Source organism: Epinephelus moara, chromosome 19 (assembly GCF_006386435.1).
Source record: "Epinephelus moara isolate mb chromosome 19, YSFRI_EMoa_1.0, whole genome shotgun sequence".
NCBI classification, from domain to species: domain Eukaryota; kingdom Metazoa; phylum Chordata; class Actinopteri; order Perciformes; family Serranidae; genus Epinephelus; species Epinephelus moara.
In genome coordinates this window covers 22,970,583-22,991,645 of record NC_065524.1, presented here as the reverse complement: position 1 = coordinate 22,991,645, position 21,063 = coordinate 22,970,583, and the positions used below count along the sequence as shown (strand labels likewise).

At 42.1% G+C, this 21,063-nt stretch overlaps 1 protein-coding gene across 6 annotated transcripts in view; it reads right to left on the bottom strand.

Moving 5' to 3' along the window:
• zmiz1a (zinc finger, MIZ-type containing 1a) overlaps positions 1 to 21,063 on the bottom strand; it is a 125,840-nt gene that overhangs the window by 47,295 nt on the left and 57,482 nt on the right. For 2 of the 6 annotated variants that reach the window (XM_050071400.1, XM_050071404.1), the window contains one exon: positions 16,707 to 16,764. The exons of 3 other annotated variants lie outside the window; for them this stretch is intronic. The gene's annotated coding sequence lies outside the window, so the exon portion shown is untranslated. Of the gene's footprint in view, positions 1 to 16,702; positions 16,765 to 21,063 lie in introns of all 6 variants that reach the window. One more of the 6 variants, XM_050071402.1, reaches the window with a different exon arrangement.

Sequence of the window (21,063 nt, the reverse complement as noted above, 5' to 3'; positions counted from 1 at the left end):
CTGAAATGACTTGTCCCAGGGGTGGAAAAAAAATAAACTCTAAATGTTGCTGTTTGTTTATCTTCTGTTTTAATGTGACAACCACAGGAGCACCGGGCAGCTATGTGACACCCAACACTGCAATGCAAACAGCTGTGATGTGGGGATATGTGAGCTGCTCTGTTGCCGTCTATAAATATGAAGCTTCAGTTGTGGAGTATTGCAGGTATGCGCCACCAGATACCCCCGGGAGCAGCCGATTATTTCACCACTCAATGTGTGGGATCAAAAAACAGAGCAGCATGTACTAAGTGAGCACAGAGGTGCCCTCTCTCTTTTAGCCAACAGGGATTGGCAACATAACACTTCAATATTACAATATTTGGATCTGAATGTGTTGATAGGGGGAGCATGAGAATATTTATGGGATGATTAGTGCTTTAACAAGGTCCTTACATGCTTATAAAGACTCACTCTGCTTACATGAACATGCAAGATTACACACAATACCACAGCTAGTGATTGTTTTTATTGATCATTGATTCATCATTTATCTGTAAGATTTCTGGTTTATGTAACATCTTCAAGCTGCTTGTTTTGTCTGACAGTCAAAGCAGCAACTCCCCATATTTATGAATATATTATATATTCTGTTATATAGTGAGTTCTTGTAGTGAGTAGTAAAGTAATTGTTTGAGTTATGGAGAAGGGGTAGAACCATAAGCGTATACTTCTCCCAACTCTTTTTTGGGCATGTAAATATTTAATATTGTTTATGTTGTTTTTGAGAATTTTGTATTTTGAGAGTTTGCTTTATCTTTACTTTTCATTTTGGGTGTTATTCTTTTTTATATATATTCGAAATAAATAATATAAAATCAAATGAACAATTTCAAACTGCCATTGATTAGAGTTCTGTCATTCAACTTATTTCCCACAGGAGAGTGTGGAGACCAAAAACAGAGCAAAAAAGGAGAGTAGAATATTGGACATTCAACGTGACTAATAAGCGGCTGTTTGCTAACAAGTTCACCATATTAGCTCAAAAGGTCATGATACAGCATGTTGCGCTGCCTTAAATGGCCAAAAACTGCAGGTCTGAGCTGCCAAACACAATACACACTTTCGATTTCCGACACGGTCGTATGAACTAGCTCCGTTCAACTATAATCCGAACCTTAATGCAATATCATATTCTCATGTGCAATACTACTTCTCATTATTATATCATATTCAATATAACATCGATTATCAGGCACATTCTATTTTCCCACAATTTTAGTTCATTTTGAGTAACTCTTGTACCTAGCTTCCTCCTATTGTTACTCTTTTAAGCACTAGTTTTTGATTTTGCTCCTTGAAAACACTTCTTATCTTGTATCTTTAATATTATATTTAAACAGAACTGAAATCTGAACGAAAATTTCAGGTGTTCTTTCCACTAGTCTGAAAGAAGACATAATGGAAGCAAAATCTCAAAACTGACCAGTGCATGAACAGCTACATTTTCACCTGTAGTGTTTCCCTGTATAATCTACCTTGTTATAACTGTAACAAAAACCACAGGTGATGCCTTATCACATCCTGAATCATGGTTCAATACTGCTCAGCTTTAGTGTCGGCTGACTTTGCTTTCACTGATTTATATTTGTGTGTGTGTGGGCCCATACTGGTGCACGCGCCCATGTTTTTGTTTTTATTGTCTCAAGTGCATTAACAGGGTAAGGCCATCTATCTACGCATGAGATACAAAATCAGGTCATCCACGAGCAGAACGGAGCTTGAGCCTCACATGATGAATGAATGAACTCCTTATTCCATAGAATGTTCCAGTTGCTGAGGACTATAAATACCAGCTGGAGAAGATTGTATGTCCTGGCTGCCACATACGATTTTCCACTGTCACGAAAGGCAAGATTCTATCACTCGTGATGCACAAGGGATGAAGCAAGTGTGCGAGTGTGCGTAAGGCCAATGTGTAGCCTTTATCGCTGCACCAGGCCATCACAGGACAGCCTGAAATACTACTGAGCCCTCTCAGTGAAAGAGTGCATAAATCTTAGAGGCTTTATTAAGTGGAATAACAGCAGTCTACATTTTTGAGAAGAATATATGAGGAGATGACAGTGTGTCTGAGTAGAGGAGAGCAGAGGAGAGGGAAGGAGAGTGATTGACAGTGCAGTCTGACAGGCTTGTGTAAAGCTAACCTTATGGGCCTGACTCCAGCAGAGCTGTTAGCTCACACACCGCCCCCTGTGACTGCTGAATGGGTAAACTGACAAATTCCATGTCCTTCGGTTTCAGCACCGGCAAACTGCTGACCCAAATGCAATTAAACAACATCCACTGGGGTGAGTGTAACACATCGATGTACGGTAGCATATGAATGTGCATGTGATAGCCTACGCGAGGAGAGGGTGATGAAGTGTGCGCAGGAAAGAGAAACAGAGAGACAGGGGCAGAGAGTGAGACTTACAAAGAGTGAGTGTGATTCAATCTGCTCAGTAAGCCATGAAATGGTATTGGTGTCATTAGGGAGAGCAAAAATATATCTGTGCCAGTCTGCCCTCCACTCCCCTTGTCTTTGACACTCCAAAAGCACAATCCTTACTAAAAAAGCAACCAGCCCAGCCTCTCTGCACTTGGCGGAACAAAACGACCTACAGCGCCGCAGCTCCTGCAGAGTAACCTTTATTTCTGCCTCTGATCTTTTAGGCGACAAATCCAATTAACCATTAAATAAAATAAGCATTTCCAATTAGAAATCAGGCTGAAACACAGACAGTACAGTACAGAACACGCGTTTGTTGAAAGACTCTCAATGAAAAGGTTATTAAAAGTCTGTACAAGGACTGCGTTATGAATGTTTTTTTTCCAGTGCAGCGATAAGAAAAAAAATCATTCAGTCCCCACAAAACTGATCAACAGCACACAGCACAAAGAAAATTCAATGAACAAAAGACAGAGTTAGTGCATGATCCATTAACTAACAACTGAGGGAAGCATCTATTGTGTGAAAAATACACAATAAAAACAGACAATTCTTGCAATTAACTGTCAATAAAGCAGCTCAAAATGGCCATCAGATCACAGATAGATTTGTTCTCTGGTTTGTTCTGAGATTTGCAAAAAAGCAGAGTGTTTCCTGAACTTTCACAAACGCCTGCATTTAACTTCATTCAACAACGATATAATTCTTTGCTGTTATTCATGCCTGCAACAGTTTTCCTCAATACGATTATGGGACGATGGCATCTGCAGACAATATCCAAACTTAGGCTGGCCAAAAATCTGTTTACCTGTCAAAATAACATGTTCAATTTTAGGATTAAAACTGGTTCAATCAGGTGCGTTTAATTGTAACGGATGGTAGGCTTTGGAGGAATTCTCTTTAGCAGGTCTATCATGATACCAGAAATTTCATAATCTCTACCCATACTAGTAAAATTCAATGATTCTCAATACCCAGCTCAATATCAAGGTAAGAAGCAAAGACAAAACAATAAATCCAATGGACTTAAACATACACCCCTTTATTAAAAAGATTTAAATTTAATCAAATTCAACTTTCATTGTTAATTGCCGATTATTCGCCTAAAGGGAGAGTACTACTAACCTATGTGGGTTCACAAAATTTTGCAGTATATTAACATATTTCTCCTCCATTGTTGTTGTTGTTAAGCTTCTGTACATGTAAGATATGACGGCTGCTCTTTGGGGTTGGCTATCTGTCCCGCTCCTCCTCCACTGTGCCTAAACAGCTGGATGACAGTGACAGGTGCATCGTTTTACCTAAAGCTGAACATTTTTCTATTCTTAGGCCACCAGAAGAAACATGCCAAACTTGCAGCGCTCAGTGCAGAATAGATGCTCAGTGCCTCGTCATGCTGCTGGAGTTTGTAGCATAGTTTAAATATGCGGCAAAGAATTAACAAAATTCCCAGCCCTCAGGAAAATACGCTTTCTTTTTGGCATGTCGAGTCGAGCTGTTGCTGCAGTTGCACTTGTCTGCGTCTTCCCTTTATTGTTCTTCCAAGCTGTTAGGCGATCTTCTTCTTCCTTTGGCATTTAAAGTCAGACAAGAACACTTGTAGGCATGTATGCTCCCCTGTCAGGTCTGGATGAATTTAATCCTACTGTACCTATGATACTAGAGAAAAATGAGTGTGCTCCCTTTTTCAGAATTGTGCATAAACTTGGGACCAAAGAATCAGTCCTCATGACATCCCTGCTCTTTACACGACACCAAGCCTGTGTTTCTATCATCAAGTAAGGAGAGTATACGACTAAGATATTCAGGTTTCTCTCTAAAAAGAAGAAAATAAGTTGCAGAATCTTCAGTGAATTTACCAGCACCTTGCCTATAGAGCGCCCTCTTGGTACAGATTAAGGGCAGCGTTCAAGGACACCAGAACAAAACCGATGTTTGCACACCAGGTCCTCTGACAGGAGAACAGTCTGTGTAACCAAAAGCGATGCAACAAATACAAACAAAATCACGTTTTCAAGCTTTGCACACTCCGAGTAAAATCCTTTGATGGCGGATTTATTTTTTATTTTTTTACTGAAACAGCTAAGTAACCTTTGAGACAGCGAGACCTTCCTACACGTGTAGAGGGGAGAACGACGCGCTCATTCATCTTGCTCCGTGTGTGTGTGTTTGTTCACCACTGTGTGTCAGAGTGAGGGTATGAGTAGCGAAGAACACAAAACATCTGCTTGCTGTGAAAATGAAGCAGCCTAATGGGGTACACAGAGCACCAGTTTCATTCGCTGAAGGGACAATCCACACAGGTACTATTTGGCACAGTGAGCGCAAAAACCAGCGTTGAAAGGCTAATGTGCCTCACTGCAGCTCTCACAAAACACTCTTTTAGTGCTACAAAGCACTCCACTAGTGTGTGTGTGTTTATTTGTGATCTCAAGCATCGTTATACAAAGTCCACCCTATCAGCTTATCTTCACACATGCATGTGTGTAAAACATGTTGAAATGATGTTTGACACAGCAGGCAGATGGAGAAAAACACATCTTCAAGCCTCAAAAGCCTTTAATGTGTGTGTTTGTGAACTGAAATGCTTTCTGTCTAAAATGTTATTCTACTGCGGCTCTGCTTGAAGATTCGAGGTATGTAGAAGGGAGTGCAGGAAGACGAGACAGACAAATAGATGTGAAGAGAGAGGGGGAGAGAAAAACACTCATACAACATATTACATGTAGTGGGAGGCAGGGAGAGACGTGCACGGAGAGATAGGGGGGGGAATGGTTGAGAGATGGCGAGAGGTCATCCCTGGGTAATTTGTTTTGGTCCTCTCAGAGCGCAGACACACAGGGAGCAGGTAAACCAATTACAGTGTGACATGAATCACTAAGACCTACAGGCAGCCACGAAGCTGGCCGGCCAGCCAGCAAGGCAGGGCAGCCAAACAGCCGACAGAGTGCACGCCGTGTCTTTCCCTAAGTGCAGGTCAATCACGAGGCACCGCCATCGCTCCTCCCTTGACCATGATTGCACATCTGGAAGGAACCGATGAGAGACAAAAACAAACACAATTTCCCCGCAGCGTCAGCAGCGCTGAGAGATCCTGTGAAGCTCTGACGGCTTTTTAACGTCTTCAATGGATCCACTTCAGAGCGGCTGCTGGAAACATTGTAATTGACCCCGACACGAAAACTGAATATGCAATGCAAATTTACACAAGCTGGGACTCCTGTCACGGCTTCATCTGTGACACATCAATCTCATCTGACAACGTGTGTTTCGGTTCATCAGTTGCATCCTGTTTTCACAACACAAACAATAATAATGATGCAGCTCTTTTGAAGAGGCGCGAGGTTGGATGTCAGATCCTGGTGGATGTCAGAGCCAAGCCAAATACTCCAGGGGTGGGTCGTAAGTATTTACAAGACAAAGACTTAAGTAATTACTTTAATGTCCTTAATCGCCCGACGGCTGTCAAAACGATGTTGTGTCAGGCCTCAGTCACATCAACGCCACTGGCGATATGACTGAGAAGCAGGCAACAACTTGTAAATAAACGATCATCTAGGTCCTTTTCTGCGTGGCCCTAATCCTCGAGCTGATGCTAAACTGACAGCAGCGTCACGGAAATCCGCGAGAGAGAATGAAGTTGACAAGGAGAGGGGATTGGACTGGATTAGATATCGCCTTGGCACTTGGTTTTATTTGATGTGGCCTTGGTGCACGTTGTAGATTCAGGAGGGGTAAATATTTGATGAAGGGCGTTATGGTGTTGGGCTTGCTGCTGCCAGGGGCTGTTCTGAGGGAGCAACTAATAAAGACAGCAGCAGGCAGGTTGTCGATCACCGCCGGGGCGCTGGCTGAGCACAAGTGGCTGGAGAGCAGAGTGTCGCCCCCTCAACGTGTTTACCAAAGCACCAGGTCTTCTAATGTTAGCTCGGCGGGCAAAGATAGCTCTTCCCTTGACTGTAAATCAGTATGCACTCTCATGCATTTATATACACACAAATGGAGAGCACCAGTGGGGCTGCAGCGAGACACAGTTGGAAGAGATTTCCTAAGATGTTAAATCTACCATGTTGCTGCCCCTTGAAATTAATAAGGGCCTCTGAACTGCTCTCTGAGAGCCACTAACTGGCCATTTGCACTGTCTGGCTCCACTGGAAAAGGCACTCCTTGCTTCCTCTCACGAACCCTTCTCCCGTTTTTTTCTCCGTCTTCTCTTCATCACACCCGCTGCTCTCTTTCCCCTCTGTCTCTTTCACCCCACAATTTCCTATCTTTCTATCCTCCATCTCTATTGTCTTCCTTCCATCTCCACCCTCTTCATCTCAGTCCCCTCTCCTCTCTTTCCACCCCCCCCTCCTCTCTCTCTCCTGACTCCTTGTTCCCTCCCTCCCACCTCCTCCTCCTCTTTTCTCTCTCTCTCTCCATTCCTCTGGCCCTAAAACCAGCCCCTCGGCCGCCCGCTTGCGCTCACTCAGATGGCTGTTACCATGACAACCCTGTTCTTTCAGCTCTTGCAAAATAATGAAGACAATGTGTTTTCCATTTAGATGAGTTTTCTGGCGCAGCGGGGAGATATGGAGTGTCCATCTTGCCTCCTCTTTCACTGCGGAGGAAATGTAATAAAAAAAGGGGTTTCTAACCTCTCTCTCTCTGACACTCCTTCGCTCTCCCTCTCAACACACTTACGCACACACACGCTAACACACAAGTTAGGGTGCTGTGTTAGCCAGCTGGGTGGTAAAGTGAGCTCAGTGTTTTTACCACAGCGGAGAGAATAGCAGCAAAGGGTAACGTCTGGCTGGTGTTGCAACAAAGCACATCATCTGCAGTGTTTGTTTTGTCTGCAGTGTCATCGTCGATGTAAAAAAAATAAAAAACTGATTGACAGGTCGAGATGGGACTTTGCTGATTAGAAGAATATGCAATGAATCCACAGTGGCCAACTTGTCTGTGATAGATTACAGAGCCCTGCACCCCTGTTGTCAAATCTGAGCTCTGACAATGACAAACTGTGAACATTTCAAGTCTTATTTGGGGTTTTTGGGACTTATCGATGATATTTTCACAGCATAATGCTCCGGTGCGGTAATAAATGCCATGACAACTAAAATTGATGGAAAGGGCTTGCTTGCTTTCTCTCGCCGGTGTGGATTTATTAACTTGCACAGCACACAAGGGGAACTGCAAATCCAACCACTTGTTAAGGACTGGAAAGTAACATTTACGCTGCTCTGAGAGGTAATTCAGTCGCAGCATTCAGGTATTTTCACCCAGGGGTTCAATGTAAACAAGCAAATCCAGATATTTTTTTATTGCTTTATTTCTAATGACAGCAGTGAAAGGCTTTGGCTGTGAAAGAAAAAGTAGACTTTGAGTAAGTCTTGAAAATTGGTCTATGTGTCTGAAGTTTAAAGGGTAACTTAAATATTTTTCAACTTGGCCCATATTTTCCCATGTTTTTGTGTCTAAGTGACTAATGCGAATACATTTTTTAAAGAATTGGTCCAGTATTGCAGCTGCAAAACAGGCTGCAATTTAACCACTTGGGGCATTTGTGCACCATCAATTTATGTCCACTAAAAGTGCTGTTTTTTTGCCACTGACAGGCTCCCATTGCTATAGAAGTGTCTGACATTATTATTAAGAGTAAGGTCCTTTTTGTTTCAACAGAAACGGTCTCAAAAACGTCATCACTACCCACCAAACTCCATTTAAAAAAACAGTAATCTTATCATCAGTAAATGCACTTCATTAAAAGTGAACAGAAACCATATCTAACTTTCAAAAGCCGTCTTGGTTTGTCTTTCCACTGTTCCAACAATCACCAGCTCTCCTTTGGTTGAAATAACCCCTTAACTCACCCAGCTAGATGTGAAAATATGCTGGCTCTATACACACTAAAATGACTGTTTATTTGAATGGAGTCTGGTGGGTTTGGCGATGGCGATTTTGGGGCTGTTGCTGGTTAAACAAAAAGAATCTCATTCTTTATCTTGGCTGAATCCATAATGTTGTTAGACACTTAGAATAACAATTGAGCCTGTCAGGTAGCAAAAAGAAAGCCTGTTTAGTGCAGGTAAATTGACGAGTACAAATGCCCCCAGTGGTTAGATTCAAGATTGTCTCGCAGCTGCTGGCTGCAGCAGTCTTGCTCAATACTGGACCAATTTCAAAAAATCTTCCTATCAGTCACTTAAACACAAAAACATGGGAAAACTGGGTCCACGTTGAAAAATACAGAAGTCACCCTTTAAAGGTGAAATACTTTGAGAGCTTTGGTGCCTACTTGTTTGTGCTCATAAACACAGTTAAGACTTTGCTAATCTTTAAAAATAACATGCCAACAGTTAAACGTCAAGGCAGCTGATCTTCATAGGTCAGGACTTAGTTTTCTGGATCGCACACTCAGGCACACTGTAGACCTCTTTGAGAAAATATATAACCCTCTGCCCCCGAGAAAGAGAGGACACACATATGAGAGAAATAGAGAGAGGGAGCAGTATAATATGTGTATGTCTGCGTGTTTACAGTGGAAATAGTGAGTCTGGGACATTTTCTTTGGGTCTCTTTTCCAGTGTTTATGGAGAGCGGTGAGGAACAACACTTCCTGAGAGGAAAGCCAGCTTTCCGAACCCAAACCCTCTTCCAAGCCCCGCAGACGGGGAACGCTCTGTCTCCAATTTATGTTTTCCACCCAGTGCCGCGTAAACACGAATGTAGAAAAACTGGTGTGCATGTGCATGGGTGTGTTTCAGATACTGTGCACACGCAAAACAAAGGCAGGCAGGCGGACTAATCTCGGACAAATGAGCCAAAACATCTCAGAGCACAGTGATAGCCCTGTGTTTACCAGCTGTAATAGACCTTTCTCGTGAAGAAGCTGCTACAAGAATATGATATAAAGAGGGTCAAGCTTCATCTAAAACCCACTCCACTGACCTCCTCCTACTCCTCTCTCAAGTTTTCTCTCCCCGGCCTGTCAACAGCAGTGACAGAGGGATTTAAAAGGAAAGCTGGGAGGAGAATCTCTCCTACTCTCTTCCTGCTGTCTCTCTCCCTGCCTGCCGCCCTCCGCTCATTCTTAATTACATCCAGATCAGACTATTAATGAAGTCAGTCTGCTTTTAACAACACCTACAGGGAGTGAAGGAGGGCTTTCCTCAGCCACTGAACATATCAAATCAAATCTGGCTCCCGGCCTTGACAGGTTTCGTGGCCAAGTAGAATGACACGTTAACGCAAAGAAAAGATTATGATTACTTTCACTGTTGATTCTTTTTTGGGTTAAAACAATATTTCACCTATTTAGCACTGTTAGACTCGTGATGGGCCATTTTTTGGCGGAAAAAAAGGCTAAAAAATTGATTCAACAGAACTAGAGATATCAGATTTTAATACATTCTTCTCCCTTAAAAGCTGGCGCCTACATTACCCAAAATGCAGATCATATGCCAACAATTTATGCAGGATTTATACTTCTGTGTTGAATCTGCGGCGTAGGCTCTGCGCAACGTAGAGCCTGCGGCGTACCCCACGGCATAGGGTACGGCACAGGCTGACATGCACCTCCCCAGAAATGTAACTACACGTTGCGGCGACGCAGACCTCTTGTCTATTTTTGTAAGCTGAAACCATTTCCCTCAGTGGAAACGAAGCTTTTATTTACTTTAATTTCGCGGATAAGAAAAACTAAATTGTGAAGACAATAAAGCCTCCACAAAAGTCTAATGTATACAATGTAAAATGCCATAGGTTTGTGCTAATAACGTTAGCATGTTATATTTGTTTGGAAAACGTGTTTAGTATAAGACAGTTGTTTTGTTGGTGAACCTTGGGAGTTGTAATGGAGCTGAATTTTGTAACGTTGCCTTTGTTAAATGTTGCTGTTGTCCCTGGGTTCATATGAGTAGAGGAAAAGTCCGCTAGCTGTTAGGCTAATTTATACAATGTAAAATGCCATAGGCTTGTGCTAATAACTTGTGTCCAACATTTAGTCATGTTTAATGTGTGTTTTGAATCAACTAAACTTTACAGCACTTAACAGAAACCCCGCTGCCGACTAGTGGTTTGGAGGTGTAACTGCAGAGTGACACAGACACACCACCGCACCAGTATAAATGCTCATAACGGCATAGGCCACGTGTGTAGGCTACGACATAGGCTCTGCATAGAGCTGAGGCACAAGTATAAACCCCTCTCAAGTCAGAGATTCACATGTTATGCTAGTAGCAGTAGCTTTAAGCTGCTAGCTTCAAGCAGAGATAAGGCCTTGGAGGTCTTGAAAGCTCACCTCTGTCTGACTCCACGATGCCAGATTTTGTTTGTTTTCATTTTTGCAGTCTTTAGCCCCAAAAGTCGCTGCCTCAAGTGACATAACTTGTGTATCAGATTCCACAAACTCTCTCTGGAGCACTTATGCAGACCTGTAAACAGACGTTGCTATGTTACAACATCACGAAAAATGGTGAAAAAGCTAATTCTTTCAGAAGCTGGAACGAGTGAAAGGTTGACATTTTTGCTTCACAAATTACTTGGTAACACTTTATTTGGATAGTCCGCCTAACCATAGTTCATAGAATATTTGTAACATTTCAGCAGCTTAATACTTAAGATTCAACTGTCTGACTTTGCTTGTAGATAAGTAACAGCTTATTTTTTGTATAATGACAATTCATGAACATATCAACATTTTCTCAGAATTATTTTGTTGAACTTTAACTGCTCACTGAACCCAAACAGTATGGGTTGAGTGAATAGTTCAAGGTCAACTATATTATTCTGTGAATATGTGATAAATTGCAACATATATTCTACAGATAAACATCTGTGGACAAGGTGAAACAGTTGAATTGTTGAATGTCAGCTAATAAGCTGTTGTTATGTTACAAACATTAGGTGGTCTTTCCAAATCAAGTGTTACCAATTACTTTTATGATTAATTGATAACCAAAATCCCTGCTTGAATTGTGTCTCTTGGCTGATCAATTAATAGCCCAATCATCTCAGCACTAAAGCTTCAGCGCTCTGCGGAACAAGCTGAGCAGATTCCTGAGCTGTTTGTGTGAAGGCGTTGGGGCTGGGTGTATCATCCATCAGCTCTCGGCTGTTTGAAGTGCAGTGAGGTGGTGACAACTCACCATGTGTGCTGGTGTATACGTTTAAACAAACCTAATCATCAGCTACAGAAACACCATCACATCGCCGTCTCTTTTTACGTTGTTTACTCGCCTGCTGCGAAGTAAAACTACCCACGTTTGATCCTCAGAGGGTACACCGCCAGCGATGCACATACAAACACGTTTTACAAATACAAGGTGGGGGTTGTACATTATATAGTTCCATATGTGTACAGTGACGGCAGGCTTTTGATGAGCAGGTTGGCCGTATGGGGGCTTTAAAGTGCTCCAGTGATGCTTCCCACACGCATTCATTTTTGATGTACAGCATGTGGCGGGAAACAGCCTCTGTGCTCCAGGCGCTCTGATCTTCTCAAGACACTCCTGTCAAAAAGCATGATGGCACAATGTGGACTGTAACAGTCTCATCTATGTGTTTACACATGTGTGTGCGTGTGCCACGAGGTGTGTGTTTTTGTCTGTGTGTGTACTGCCTCTCTCTGTAATACCATTGTCCGCTGCCACCTGCAGAGCACAGCAGCATTAGGGACCCCCCCCTTGCGCACACACAAAAATCCCAACAGATCAAAACACTGCACTCCATCAAATCCAGTGAAAAGCCTGTTTACTGATGATCTGGTGTGAAGACAACAGGCGGTGAGAGTGGGAGATGAAGAGAGGGGGGAGAGGGAGAGAAAGAGGGAGGTGAGGGGTGAGAGTGGATGGGGGAGTGAGGCAATCGGGGAGTGGCCAACTGCAGGGGCTTTTATTATCAACCATTGTAAAGGAGCTAGGTGGGATAATTGGTCTCCTAAGCTCAATGCGCAGCATGCATTTTTAATGAGCTCACACTGTTGCTCATTTAATATATAGGCAAGAGATTGCAGATGAGGAAGAAACACTGCGAAACGCTGATGTTTATAGTGAGTTGTGGGCTGAGGGAGAGATAGAGATGTTTAATTTGGCTTCTGATGCTAATGTTGTTAGTAGTTTGCTGCATAATTACTGTATAAATGTCTTATGCCAGAAAGACTTGTTCTGAATCAATTGTACAAACTGAGAGTAATAGACTGTACTGTATGTGCAGACTTGTGTGCATGAGTGTGCTTTCAAAGCTAAAACGTGTTTGGTCATTTAACCACACAGATACACACTGTACTACAGATGTGCTTGTGTGTTGTAACATGATTTACTGTGTTTACTGTTCGGCAATCATTCAAATGTCAACTTTCTGTTGTGCAAACGAATGATTAAGAGAAAGTCGCAATTAAAAACTAACAAAATCTGATTATTGTTGTGGGGTTTTGTTTTGCACGAGTGTGGACTCAAATAATGCATGACTGGCAAACACGGCTAATTGCTTTGAACATCAGTGTGATTATTTCACAGATGATGTTCATGATACATTTGCCCTGATAAACTGTGTACCAAGCAGAAAATGATCCTTATTAACATTACGCTGGTTTCCTACAGTTTCAGGCAAGTTGAGACTTTTAATGGCACTCAGAATTAAGTTAAGACCAATTTTACCATGACCAAAACAATCATGAACCAACATGAATTACTTAGGGTTTGTGACCGTTTTGCCTTAATGGCTACTGTAACATTAAACATGAGCATTTAAGGAAATACCAGTCATTTGTCGGTGAGTTTTCTAGGTGGGTTTCTCACTCAAGCATGTGGGATTTTACTGCTTTAATTCCCATCGTGCTGAATTTGGAAATACTTTGTGCACAAAATACACCATGCCTCGTATTCGTTGCCTTGTATTGGTTTCAGAGATGCTGCGAAATCTTGTCCAGGATACCATGACATCCTGTCTTGGCATTTTTAAGCTTCATTAAGACAATTTAATACCAATTAAGGCCTTGTTTTTAGATTAATTACTTCAATTCCTTTAAAGAACTTTTTAAGAATCCATGGGAGCCTTGTTATGACACGATACGATACGATATGATACGATACAATACGGTACGATACGATAGATGCGATGTGATGCGATATGATGCGCTATTCATTGTTGTCTTTGACTCAGGAGCTACACAAGTATTACTGCCTTACAATAATAGTCCAGAATAAATGAAAAGCATACAACCTAAAAATCTTTTAGGACTTTTAAAGGATCTGTGGGAACCTTGTTATGATAACGATACGATACGATACGATACGATACGATACGATATTGTCCCCGTAGGGAAATCTGTCTAGGACTCAGGAGCTGCACAAGTATTGCTGCCTTACAATAATAGTCCAGAAGAAATGAAAAGCATACACCTTAATAGAAAAACATAAAAACACATACTACACATATCGGTATTGCACATCAGCCATTTAAACGATATTGACATCAGGGCTGCAATTTCATTATCTATTAATCTGCTGGTTGTTTTCTCCATTAGCACATGAATCCCTCAGTCTATAAAATGTTAGCAAACACTGGAAAATTTCCGTCACAAGTTCCCAGAGCACAAGGTGATGTCTTCAAATAGCTTCTTTTCACCATTTCCCCAGCCAGTGACCACAGACTGTATCAGATTATTTAAAAAACGTAAATAAAAACATATTACATTATCTTTTTTTAAGGGGAACAGAGAGGGAGGATTAGCCACATGGACTTAAGAGGGTGACTGAATCTCACCAGCAGCTAGTAAATTTCCTAACTGACACACGGAGAAACAGGATCCACACACTCCTATCCAAATTCGCTGCCTGTAAGCCGGCGACTCAGAAAGGCCAACCTTCCTCAGCCAGTTGCTGTGGGGAAGTACAGTTAGCGAATAAAACACACACCAGCTCCAGCCAAGACTTCTGACCTGTCAAAGCACCTCGTAATGTTCTTACTGACCTCAAAGTAACAAAAAGAGCAACCCCTCGCATTACAGCGGTCTCAGACGGGCATTAGAGGGATGCACCGACCAGGAAGTTAAGAGGCTAGTGGCAGGGAGCACAAGCACCCGAGTTTAAGTGAATTAAGAAAACTAAGTCGTGTTTAGCCCCGGCATGAGTCCATCTCTCCTTGTTGGAGGGCATAGTGCCTGGGCTGCCACCTCGTAATAGCATTAAACACCTCCCAAAGTGATGTTTGGGAACGAGTACACCACAACCAAAAAGGCCGTGAAAGAGCCGCTTACAATGGAGGACTGCACTTGGACTTAGAACAAAAAAAATGGTTAGGAAGAAGGGGGGGAATTAAAGAGGGGTGGCAGGAGGGATAAAGAGAGGACAGGAGGCAGAGAGGAGAGGTGGCAGGTGGAGGGAGGTTGATTAATGGCAGGTCTTTTTTGCCTCTGTGTCTCTCTCCCCCCTCCTCCACTACAGTACTTCCTTCAGGGACCCCACAGACCTCCTCCAGCATCCTGCTCCGAAGCCCTCCGTGAGATCTCCAGTCTGGCTCCATCCATCAACCCCACTCCCATCCTGAGAGCATGAAGTAGCCAGCCACAACAGAGGACCCCACTCCCCTCTGTAGTAACCCTAACCCAGCCTGTTAACACAGCTCCTGTCTGCTCCCTCTGTCTTCTCTACACCAGGGCTGCAGCTAACAATTATTTCCACAGCTGACGAATAGTTTTGTCCCTGCTTACAAGTATGCAGTCCCACTTGAACAACCCTGTCCCTTAGAAATCGTGTTTGTATGTTACTAAACTGCTTTCTAAATTACGTTGTGTGTAATTGCTGCCTGGATTATGGTCAGAGACGTTTCTTTCAGGCAAGGAGGTGGTTGGGATGATGGTGGGCGTACAAAGTGCGACACCTTGACACCAGAGCCTCAGGTTCAAGATCAGACCCATGTCCTAGGCTTAGGCAATATAAATACTTTGCTTAAGGTAAGGGAAATATCATGATTTCAGTTAAAAAAAATAATGCTGTGGTCACTGCGAGTGAATACTGCGCTGCAAAGTTACCTATTTTTGGTGGACAACAGCCAAAATACATATTCTGCTGACATAACAGTTTTTCTGACTTTCCAGATACATTAATTAGCAACATTTCCTAATTATGTTAATAGAAAACATAATTTGTTTGGCATTATGTTCCCCTTAAAACATATTTGCTGCTTCGATTAGTTGTACACATTTCTAGGCAACAGGACTGCCTTGAAAAACCCTTGTTTTGTCCAACGGCAATGTCAAAATCAAAAAGAATTTCATTTTCAATGATTAAAAAAATTGAAAATACTAAGAAATTTTGATACTTCTTGATACAAAAACGCTTAACCTCCATGACGTAGATTGCTTTCTAACGAGCAACCATATAAAAACTTTGCAACTATAATAAATAAGTGGCAACTGGCAAAACTTTGATTAGAATTAGGGTTGCACAATATGCAAAGAAAGTCATAGTAGAATTATTCTGACAGATAGTGCATTTGTGATTTGAGTCGTGAGTGGGAAAAAATATATAAAAAATTAAACAAATAAAAATGAGGATGTGATTTTTGATTTATAAAAGGTATGCTGTCACACAATTTACCTTCATTTACAAACAGCAGCTCTTGTGATGTGGATGCTGCAGTGTGGATTGTGCAGCTTCATTTTGTATCACAAACTTGAATGAGAAAATAATAAATAAAGACGAGATGACAAACTATTAATCCTTCCACAAAACTGTTGAAGAATGACTTCCTGTCAATCAAACAATCCATTCATCGACCAATCCTTTCAACACTAAACTCCACCATTCAGACTTTATTTATACACTTTAGAAAGTCAACTTGTAGAGTTTCTAAGAACGACTGCATGGCACATCTTTAAAGCAGCTCAAACAAATGGCTGAAGTGTTTCCTGTCGCCACAGTAGGGGTGGACTGGACCTATGTGCTCTGTACATGTGTCTGTACACATTTCTGTTTATACTCCACTCTGTCAGGGTGGTTAAACAGGGTACGTAGTCATCAGGCCATGGCCGTTCTCTTTGATGCGAGTACAAAAGCTGCCAAGCGGATGTGAGCAACCCCCCCCCCTGCCCGCCACCACCACCAAACACCCCCGCCCCCAGCCCAGTGGCCAATCCTCTCCTCTGACTGAGCAACACACACAAACAGAGACGCAGAGAGCTGAGCATAAGCATCTGGATAACACAAATGAATTCTATTTTCTGACGGCAGACAGACGGACCTACCGGACGGCCGCCGCTAATCTGCCACCTCCCCTCCTCCTCCCAGCACCACCTATAATCCCTGACAGAGAGACAAACAGTGAAAAAGAAAGAGTTTAGGACAGTGAGAGGGACGCTTGCATAACAGTTAAAATAGGCTTGATGGTATCCCTCGTGCCTGAGATGAAATGGACTGCCCACTGGCTAAATAAACACTTGTTGGCCACTTTGCTAATGCCGCTCAGCACAATGGAAGACGGATGATGTTTCACTCACGCTCTCAGCTGCCTTGCTTGATTTGCTGGCACAGCTGAGTGTATATAGTAGAAGAAATAATAAACTTTGAAGTCCAATGAAAGCCGCAGCAGTGTAGGTCTCACTCAAGTCTCGTTCGGTGACAGAAGACTCAGCTGCGAATGAGAAAACACGCAGCAAGAGCCATATTTCATCCAATTAAGTGTAACGGACTTGTAATTTAGCTCAATCTCCTGTGGGTTTGTATGTGACCCTGCCACAGTGGTGCATGGGGAGTGGACATAAAGATGAGGTGTATGAATGTGTGTGTCTTGTGTGCTACAATATGTGCTTTGTATTCATTGCAGATAACAGGAGGCCGTTGGAGGAGAGAAAACAGCAGCCATTGATTTTGTGTGCTGGGCAGGCGTTTCTCCATTCCAGAGTCTGGTCGATACACACACCGAGAGCAGGGAGCACCGGTGGGGTGAGGGGGTTATACACCACTCTGGACACTGCATACACACACACACATATATAGGTGCAGTCAGCGGCAAGTGGACACAAGACCTGTCAGGTAATCACGGTTATCTTATTACCTGCCGGCACATTCACGAACACATACACACACGATCAGAGGCGAATACCTCCACTTTCCATACAGGCCTGAATGAAGGCGAAATGAACAAATGGACTCAATAAGGCAATTTCTTTACTGTGCGTGGGGCAGGGGAGGGAAGGAAGGGGGGGGGGCATGTTTCAGCATTAAATCCTTTATCAAGTAGCCGGCAAATCAAACATTGATTTCCATGAACCACTGTGCCGGGGGCAATAAGGATCTCCCTCATCAACAAAGGCAGTGCTGGCCACACACACACACACAACAATGAGTACACAAACAGTCCGACAGTAGGCACTAAATGAACTTTATGTCGAATGGTAATTGCAGCAAATCTTAATAGGAAAAACATTTGCGAGGCTGTTCTGTTTGTGGTTGGTCTGGTTTGGAGCCGGAGGGGAACAACGGTCAGCGAGGATCAAAGATGCACCACCTCAGCTGGACGTGCGTCCATTAGAGGGGCACGCTGACAAATATGACAGTTCAACTGGTGTTTATGTTTAATGAGACGCATGAAAGAAATAACACTGCTTTAACTAGAACAGCTTCAGCTGAGTTTCTATACTGGTGACCTCTGATTGTTCTAATTAGCAGGCCTAGCATATAAAAATATCGCAGTTTATAAAATCAAATGTGTAGTCATCCAAAGAGTAAAAAAAAAGAACTTTTTTAGCTGCACTAACTTGTTGTAAAGTGTTCTTTATTTGTTGAGACACCTGTTCATGAGTAGGTGCATATTATTAGCATAATTGACACCCTAACATTTTTATAAATCTACCTTTTCTGCTCCATTTGTGGGAAAATTTAATTCACAAAAATGTCAGCCTGAGAGTAAACTAAAATAATCACACTGCACTACCAGTTTTTGAAGTCCTGCTGCGAAAAATCAGCAAAGAGGCTTCAGAGTACACCACACAATTTGAAAATATTACTGCATCTGTCAAAAAAAAAAAGTTGTTGCAGAACCATGGCAGAAATATAAAAAGAATGATTTGGCATGAAGTTAGACGTGAGAAACATCCATGACCTCGATGTGAGGACATCATGGGGAAGTGACATATACACAGTCAACACAATACATCCATTAAAGGTGATGTTACACTGTCAGGTGCAAAAGAGCAAGCTCCCCTGGACAGATTTGCATACAGACCCCGAGGCAGCATGTGGGAGTGTGATCATTTTCCTACCAACTGCCGAATTGTACAAATTGCCCTGCCAATATAAGCCAATAAAATCTTGGACAAACAGAAAACAAAGTTGTTGAACCACTCAATAAATATTAGGGGTGGGGGAAAGAAACAATACATCATGGTATCACTATATTTTTGTGTGGCAATATCAAATATATATATTTAAATATAAGTTTTCCTTTGGGGACATAATTTACAGTTGAAAAAAGGTAATAAATCGCAATATATTTTATCGCAATATTAAGCATATCGCAACATATTTAAAATCGCAATAATATCGTATCGTGAGTCAAGTATCGTGATAATATCGTATCGTGATAGTATCGTCATATGCGCATCACACTGGTACAGTGACCAGAAAATAAAGTTTATATCATCAGCTTTTATTTAGGTTTCATTTTATTTAAGGCCGTCTTCTTCTTCCCTGCCTCTGTTGAGGGTTTACTACGTTTCTTGGCTCATTACTGCCACTTGTAGATCACTGCAATAGTGTAAAAAATCAGCAGAAATGTTTATCAAATCGCCTGCATGCATGCGCGACAAACAAAGCAGGGGCCCGTATGTAAAAACACTGCTCCACAGCACTACTACTGGTTGAAAACTCCACAGGGTGCCTTTAAAAACAAATCTGTTTGTATACTCCACAGGGTGCCTTTAAAAACAAATCTGTTTGTATAAGTGGTTCCTGCATGAGTCCCATGTCTCTTGTACTATGAAAAAAATATTACTAATCCTTCTGTCAGACCCGGAGATATAAAAGCATCAATAATCAGTTTACACAACGTCCAAAAACCTGCTTGGATGTAAGAGCATCAAGCTGAAAAAAAGTCACAACCTGATTAAAACGCCACTGAGCACACTAGGTCATTCTCAAACCAGCCCGCTCCCATGAAATTAAACTGTTGTGACATTTTAAGCTGTTAGCTGAGAGTCAGTCAGAGACAGAGGATGACGAACAGGCACACACAGAGGAACACAGAAACATACGCATGTAAAAGATACACGCACAGGGAAGCAAAATGGAAAAACAGGCTCAGGAAATTGGCCAGTTCCTGTATAAGAGAGGTAGAGAAGGGAGAGAGGAGGAGGAGGAGGAGGAGGAGGGGGGTCGAATGGAAGAAAACAAGAGGGAGAGAACGACGGACAGAGAAAGACAGACAGTGTGGCTTATGTAACTTTAGTGTCACTGCTATTTAGTTTCTCAGACACAGCGACATGTCAGATTGTCAAGAGTTTCCACTAATTATTAAAGCCTCAGAGTCTCCTGAGGAAACGGTCACATGTTTAAATGAGTTTTTGCGAAGACTGTCAGGATGTGGAGGCATGAACTTCATGTACAAGTTTTTATATTTTCACTTACACAGGCACACATTTATCACACGTTTGATCATTTGTGAGACATTTATTGACATGAAACAATCAAAATCAAACCAATGCATTAGTGTGAATGCTCAAAAAAGTGCTCAAAATAGTTGAAAATACGTGTCTCTGGTTCCAGCTCTGTACAAGTGGCAGCCAGCAACAGTTGCCTTTCTCTTGGCTTTTTCCCTTGGGATAAATTAAGTTCTATCTCATCTTATCTTATCTTTATGGCCTTGCCTCAGAAATGATATGGTATTCAGGGCAAAGGAGACCAGCTCCATTCATAGCCCTCTGTATCAAAAACTCAAAGACAAAAATAAAAGAGACTAAAATGTTGTAGTCCTCCTCTTCTTTTACTACCAACCTTTTGAGTATATACATATAAAGGTGACAATAACTAGCCAAAGTTTTACTGGGATAGTGACTCTGAATGGCAAGATTCAAGGAGACATTATGAATGAATGTAAGAATGAATAAGTGACCTAGAAGGGCACTTGGAGAACACAGAAAGCTGCCAAGGTCAAATCCCTTATCTTGCAATTTAAAAAAAAAATGGGGAAAAAAACATAATGGGGATCCACTCCAAAGTTTAATGGTAGTTTTTCCATCATTGTGCTAACAAACAAACAAACAAGCAAAAACAAAAATACAACATCCTTGGCGATGGTAATGAATGAATGGGTATGTGTGTTTGCAGTGTGATTATTCAGAGTTGTAACAACTACTAGATATTAGGGCTGCCCCCCTAATAGTCGACTAAACGTTAGTCGACCAGAAAGGTCATTAGTCGGCAAGATTTCACTGGTCGCTTAGTTGCAGAACAAACATGAAACTCTATTAGGAGCTGCGCCTTGTCAAAACAAATCAAAACCTATATGACTGGACCATGTGGGAGTTTAATTTGAAAGGACAGACACAGGAAGTGGCCACGCTCAGCAGTCATACAGGAGTCACGTTACAAACCAATCACAGCCGT